The sequence below is a fragment of the Centroberyx gerrardi genome, chromosome 4 (genome assembly GCF_048128805.1).
Source record: "Centroberyx gerrardi isolate f3 chromosome 4, fCenGer3.hap1.cur.20231027, whole genome shotgun sequence".
In the NCBI taxonomy this organism is placed as follows: domain Eukaryota; kingdom Metazoa; phylum Chordata; class Actinopteri; order Beryciformes; family Berycidae; genus Centroberyx; species Centroberyx gerrardi.
In genome coordinates, this window is record NC_136000.1 from 12,157,485 (window position 1) to 12,165,495 (window position 8,011).

The following is an 8,011-nucleotide window of genomic DNA, read 5'->3' on the forward strand; positions in this document are numbered from 1 at the left end:
CTCAAAAAAGGGCCACAGAAGCACAGGATTTTGCCAAAAGCCAAAAATGCACAATTAACTTGTCACACAGTGGAGGGCACGCCATAAACAGTGTCATTACAAACACATAAATCGCAACAAGCCAAGGCATGAAAATGAGAGTTACAATTGTAACTACAGTTCTATGAATTCTGAATGACCACCAGAGGCACTGGGTAATATTGTCCTCCTCACACGTAGGTTGACAAATTATATATAACAATGTCAAACATGACCACTGATTATATAGGGCACAACGGCCCTTACATATGCCAGTGTTATTAGGGAACCTCTTCCACTAGAATCTTCTTACCAAGCTTCCAAGTGACTGTGAACTTTGACGGTTATCCAGAATTCACAGAACTGTAGTTACGTTCGTAACTCTCACTCTATTTCATTCTTCCTGACCTCCGCAGGCAGTGTTTATTACTGGATGGTTCATACCAGCAAGGTCACAAAGAACAAATACTTATCTACTATGAAGCAGTTGTAGGCATTGATTGGACGGCACGGCATGGGCTAGAGAGAGGCGGCTAGGGAGAGGCCTCAGACACCCCATTATTCTCCCCAGGAGCTAGGTAGCTAGCCATGCAGGGCAGGTTCAATAGGTGGCCTACGTATTCAACTGACTTCCTCTTGGCCTTCCAACTCCAAGAAGGGCTTGAAGTCACACATGGAGATTTTATTATCCACAAGCCCATCCCACATCGATTTGAGCTCCTCCATAACGTGTCATAACGATGTTTTACCAGGGCGGGGCTTTAGGCAGGTAGCTGCCACCAAACCTGTTGTGCCTGGGCGACGCTTGCAAAGCAGGCCAGGCTATGTTAAACCGGCCAGTGGTCCACTGGCAGAGAGAGATGAAGGATGCGTTGGATTCTTTCTCGGGGGTCAGGAGAGAGCTCTGTTGCCCTAGAGACAGACTGGCCATATTCAAGTGTTTCATCATCTAAAACATTCTCTGAAAACCCGGCTCTGGCATGTAGAGAAATAGCATCTACATTATCGTCCTCATCTTCATGAACAGAGAGAGCATTACCGTTCTCAAAAGTAATCTCAAGACTGCCAGCTGCAGCTTACAACTGCGTAGACGGCCGGAGAAAGGCTCTGCATCGCAAGTTCCGGTGTCAGAGAGGAGAGGGTCTTTCTCCCCTGCGGTGTCACTGAGTAGCCAAGCGAGGAAATCCACCCTCCTCTCCGATGTTGTCTTCTGGAGACACCGACAGTGTGCGCACAATCCAGGTTGGGTAATGGCAGCCATGGACCATGCCCAGACAAACCAGACAGGAGTCGTGGATATTTGTTTCGGCTATGGTGTATCCACAGTCAACTTGTCCCTGGCCCGCTTATCTCTCTACTTCGTCTCAACTAATGTGTAGAAGAATAGCCATGGTATTCAAGTAAGCTTGAAGCTAAACACTCACAAACAACACCCAAAGGTGGCAGCACGCTCACCAACCTACAGGACAGTGAAGTTGAATAGTTTTGCTGGCTAGTTAGCTACTCTTCAAATCAGTGTGAGGGGTCGCCTCTGCGAGATGAAGAGCAATTTAATTGTATGGGATGGGGATGGTGATGTACCTGACGCACCAGGTGATATACCTAGAGGGCAGAGCCTCCTGCGTCACCATCTCTATCAGCCTATTAAAATAGGCTTGATTAGAAGGGTGTTCAGGTGGGTCTTGTGAGGATGCAGTCCCCCATAGGTGGGTTGTACCGGGTGAACTGACTGAAAGGGAACATTAATTTAAAATGACACACTATGTTATCCAATATTTCTTCTGATCTTCACATGAACTTCTGAGTTTGACATTTTTTTTTGCTCATTTGTGGAGAGTGCCACAAAAATTATTAAAATATTTCCTACCTGACAGAACGTTAAGCAAATCATGGGGAGAGTGAAACTGGCAAAGAATCAGGGCTGAAACGATTGGAATAATTGCATTTGTGACCACCATGCAATTACAGTAGAGTCTGCAAAATGAGCTCCTTGAATCCTAATTTGCAGATCATGACTGCTGTGAAACGCAATTAATGGATTCGTGATTTAATTAGTGAGCTGTGATGAACCAGTTCCTCTGAGCTCACCGAGACAGGCTGCAATTAACTCCTCCCTGGCTCATCATATGGTCTTCTTTCAGGAAGTAAAGTCATTTTCTCTGTGAGGAATTGTAAGGAGAGTATGAAAGAAACAGATTTTTATTCAAGGAAATGCTCTTAAGTTTGTGCATAAATGAAGGGAAAATGTCACAAATTGATTGTAAACACATACCAATACTGGTGATTCTTACAGTGAAAAGGTAAATGTTGTCAGCTCTCTGAAAGAAGCTAGGGATCACCAGACAGATTCAGCATAACGTCACTCTGAGAGCTCTATGAGGTGACATGGATGTCAAAACATAAGGTAAAGAGCCTATTGTTTGGAATGAGTCAGGCAGAGTGGTATGCAGAGGGCACAGAATATCTTTGTTTTTGTAAACGGATAGGTGTCAAGGGAACACTCTGAAAAATGTGAGACAACATGATTCCCTGGAAAACTGTCATGTCTCTGCAGGTACAAGCAAGCTACATCAGGATTTTGGGGAAAACAGGCCTCGGTTCAGTAAAAAATGTTGTTCCCTCTAGGAATCGCTGCTTGGTAGTCAAGCTTTGTTTGAAAATGATGTGAGGGATTTTTGAGGATGTGAGGGAAGCATTTATAAACCTACAAATCCTCTATTTATCTCAGCTGTAGTCACATAAATATCTTGCATGCACTTGACTTAACCACAATGGGCGTGTGATGCTGGGGAAAAATGTAAATAAGGCCGAGTTGAAACATCCTTGAGGTTATTGTGTTCTTTTACAATACAAATCCAATCAACCGCTCCAGTCCCGGGGCAGGGAGGCCTAAATATGTAAATGTTCCAATCAAACTCAATTTGGCTGGCAGATATTTACACAGTGTGAGAGGACCTGTCGGGTTGCACAATGACTCGTCGCTCTCCACTTCCACCTATTCCTGCCTCAGCCTAACAGGTGTGCAGATTGTTTGCCATAAATCATGTCCCTGCCAGATGTTGCCAAGCAACTGATTAATTAGCGGAGCCTCCAGAGTGTGCATTAGGACAGCCAGAATGGGAGAGCTTATTTCCCTCCCAGCTCTCTGGGGAGTCCACTACCTCTCTACCACTTCAGTTAAAGAGAATAATGTCTAGACTAGATGCATGAGGACTTTTAAGACAACACAGAACTTTAATTGCACCTGGAAGTGACAGGAGACAGTGGCTATGTTTACATGCACAGAGAACTGTATTCTTAACATGGTGACTCAGGTTTTGGGTCAGTGCATGTAAATGTCATAGCTCGTTAGGAAAACTCATACTCCAATTATGAGAAATCTGGTTACTCCCTTCACTTTTTGTTTTTTTCACTGTCGCAAAGTCAAAAAATGTACTCAGCTGTGGGTACATTCTAATGTCAACAACAATGTCAGCAAAATGTTTTTACTATTACTATTACTACTGAGATCACAATGTTTTAGAAGTAGCCTGCTATTGCTCAGTCAAATAGGGAGGTGGGTTAATCCCTGCATGTAATCATATACAGTGTCCTTCCTTCATATTTTGTCAAAATTCTGAACTGGGATGGGGAGATCTTGGCAAAAACATTGTACTGGACCTAACAGCAGTAGTGAAATTGGATTACAATTAACCTAGAAAATAATGGGTTATGAGGCAGAGTTGCAGATATTATACAGTTGATGTATTCTAATTAGCCACTTGACACCAGTTCAGTTGAAGCCAGTCTCAGTGAAGCTACATCGCATAATGAAGCAGATGCATGACTAGCAGTAGATATTGATAAACCTCTTGTCACAGGGTTGTGCTGTATCATAGAGATACGTACTGTATGTTTTTCTTACTGTTAATGCTTTGCCCTCTCCCCATTCTGACACTGCTCATGGGTACTTAGATATCATTACTTCTTATAACAGTCTGTATTTTGTCCCTACTTAAATCTCACACTTCACAGGGAGCTAGGCAAGCCTTTTTTCCTCCTATCTGGACTTTCTGACAGGCTGTCAGAAAGCATAAAAGGCAAAGTGTGTGCGTGTGACACCTTTTCACTCTGTTATTCACGCTTCCTGAGAGCTCCCACGGTGGTTTGCCAAGTTTATCATAAAAAGTTGAATTAGGTTTCCTGGTCATTATGTTATTTACCAATACACAGGATCTAATGCAACTCCTCCTTGTGCCTGTATTTGAGTACCTCATCAGAACTCTGATTTATTGGAGGAAACAACTTGTAGAAATAAAAAATGAAGAGACCCAACATTGTTCATGCATGTAGTTCTTGATCTGTCACAGACACATGGAGACAGAGATGGAGACCAGAAACGTTGTGTATGTGCCTTGGCTGTTTTCTGCCACAAGTTGCCATATGAGTTGATAAAGCTCTCCATCTCTGCAACATGATGACAGTTGGCTGAACCATCCTTGGCTGATGCACAGTACATCTCCAACCCTCTTTCTGCCAGTGCTTCTACAGGGCAGCGGACTCCACACACACACACACACACACACACAGATGTTCAGCTGACTCATTCCAAACTCCATCAATTCCCGCTTGCTGCTCTTCTATAGAGTCCAATAGGAATTGGAGCTCTGATCTTTGTAAGGGACGGCTTTACTCTATATAGGTTAATATGGCTGTATGAATTAGTTGGGAGGATGGAGAGGCTATGTGAACCATGATAAAAAGCTAAATGGTTCAATTTTCCCCTGTCAGGCGGACGCACATCCCACACATCACTCTTGGCAGTCAGTGAGGCTAAAAGACACCAATTAATCTCCCATGGCTATTATGGGGCAGGGATGGCGCAGGAAATGGATGGGCAAAGCACACTGAGTGGAAAGAGGGCATGTAATTTGCTGGGGATCACTGCACAATGGCTGGAACCAACCATAATTAAAGCTGCAGTCAGCAAAAGTTTGACAATTATGCTGTAATTTGTAACAGCAATAATTAAATTAGCACTCTTCATAAGGTGATGACTAATTGTAGCTATACTGTTCTGCACATATTGAGCTATACAGTGTATTGTCTATTTCATTATAGTTAGTTCAGTCTAACACTTCAGTTGACACTGGAGTATTTTGACCAATTGCATGGTAACTTAATGAGAATAAACCATGATAGCTCATCATGAAGTTAGCCATGTCAGCTTTTACAGATTTTTCCATCTCTGCTGCCAACAGACTGTAAAATGGTATAAATTAATAAATTTGCAATGCAAACAGGCATGAAAGAGCGACTGGTAGCTTTGCTAATGAATTAGCAGTGCCCCGAAAGCTGGACCAAATGTATCCATGGAACACAGAATTTCTGTTATTTATGTCAAACTGATTCTGTGTGACTGCAATATCTCCCTTTGGTGGGATAAGCTTTGTCTGGAGCACTTGTCACAACAGGCAGGCCCTTGCATAATGTATCCATGTATTCTATGTTTCCCATTCCTTGGAATGGATCTAGATCTGTATCAATCTCTTCATCCTGAGCTGAATAACAAATGAACATCTCTGCCTGCTGCTTTACAAAATGACTCACTGATTTCCCTTGGCTGGGATCTCTCCTAATCACCTACTGCCTACCTCTCTCACAATTCACCAGCACTGCTGGAGAAAGATGACTCTGATGCCTCAACAACATGCATGCTACTGGATAGTGATTTTCTCCAACAGATGGCGATTTGCTCAGAGCTATAGCAATGTCGCTGGAATGGAACAGGAAGAATACTAAGCAGCCATGAGTTTTGATTCAGTGTCTGCAAAGAGCAATATCGACAGGCCTCTCATTCCTTGCCCAGATTTCTAATTTTGCAATAAATGTGTGTGTTTTACAGTTAGAAAAGACCTTTCCCTGTTTTTCTGTTTGTTGTGGTTTCAGTAGTTTCCCCAAACTGAAGTGAGTCTGGGGATTTCTACATGATAAAGTTTTGATGGCACCCTAAAGAGGAGAGTGGAGAAGTAGAGAGAGCCGGTAAATAAAGCAATTGCTCATAATAATGAGCACATCATTATTATCTTCCTGGGCCAGCTGGCAATAAACTCTGCCAGCGTGCATGTGTGTGCCAGTGTGAGTGTGGGTGTGTGTGCGTGCATGCACGTGTGCATGTGTGCATGTGTGCATGTGTGATAAGCGAATGCACTCGACTTCATGCACTATACTGCTGTTAAACAGTCTAGATGATGTGCTACAAGCATGTGCTACAAGCATATGCTATTGAGCTTTGGTTGTCTCACAAACTCAGAGCTGCTCACCTCTCCAGCTATCCCCTGACATCAGGCATTATCACTGGCACTCTGCCGCCTGACTTGAAGCTCCAGCGGGCCAATGAATACCAAATGAGCCGGTGGAAATCCAGCTGGGAATTCACAGTCAAAGGAAATCATGGTCTGCTTCTCCCCCTCACACAAGTACAGACCCACAGCTCAAACAGGTGAGCAAGTCTTAGTTCGTCTCATCTTAAACATCTGAGCAGGTGCAATTTTGACTGTGCCTTGCCACAGTGTATAATTTCAGCACTGGGTTAAAGATTAAACCATGATCTGGCAGTTCACATTGTGATCCAAAGTGAATTGGTCTGTTTTTTCCCCACACTGAGCAGCACTGACAGTGCAGTAATGTGCTGGTGCATCTGAGCTCCACATGTGCAATGTTGCATTCACGCGCAAACACACACACACACATGCACACACACGCTGATCTGCTGATCTTTTATCCACCACCGACCCTCTTTCCAATATGCACAGATGCACAGGCATACAGAAACAGAAACCCACAGTTACATATACACATTCACATGCACACTCTCTGCTCCCAAAAGAGTCCAACTAACCATCCATGCAGAGGGAGGTGCAGTGATGCAGAGACAGGGGCCATATACAGGGCTCCATGTTCACTGCCTGGGAATTATCACATCAAACTTGTATAACCAATGATTCTGACAAGCCCAAGGCCAGACCACTACAGCTTAGTGTAGACAGGAATGACTGTGCTGGACTATGACTAGGCAGTGACCATTGTTGTGCACCAGTGGTTCACAACACACCAATAACATTCAGATTTACACAACCAGGAAGGAAGTTCTTGTCGGCGTCACTAAAACAACTAACACAGAATCAGTGACCGTGTTGTAAAAGCATGATTGACTTTTGCATGGAGTAGCTTTGATGATGTATTCACACTTTCATCCACTTTGGTGTTGAGATTTTGTGAATGTGGACTTCATTCCATGAAATAAAATCCAGTGAAATTAATCCCTGGTGCTCCATCAACATTTGTCTACTTGATGTATTCAGAGAGCCGCTCAGTATACCCTGCAGCACTTCTACCAGATAGTGCAGACGTCAATGGCATTTACCATGCCGTGGTAGGAAATCACAAGTGAGTAGTCATTTGGACCAGATCATATGGTGACGCAATGTGTGTTGACTCAACTCAGACCAAACTGGATTTACATGTCTCTCTATATTTGGTTTTACACAAAACATTTGGTTTGACCACACATGGATGAGCAAATGTTTAGTTTTGGGGGTTCTAAGGTCTCACTTTAAAACACATTGAGGTATAATGACTTTTTCAAAAAGATGAAAGAGAACCGAGACGAGTATTTATGAGACAGTCACTTGAAGACAAAAAGCCCTATCTCCCCATACCCTATTCTCTTTGTATTTTACACTGACGGAATGATATATACCTCATTCAGTCCACAGCCCATGAAAATGAAGGGAGACAGAGTACAGGGTAAGTTTTAATCTTGTTCCTCCACACTTCAGATAGAGCTATAGAAATGCAATTATGTTCTACTACTATGATCTTTGATGTTCTTTTATGCAACAATGCCCAAGAATTGGAATGCTTGTCACAGTGGCAACAACTTGCATACTTCTCCAGAAACCTGTTGATAAACTCCTGTGATTATAATAAGTGTTCCTAGATTATTCATACA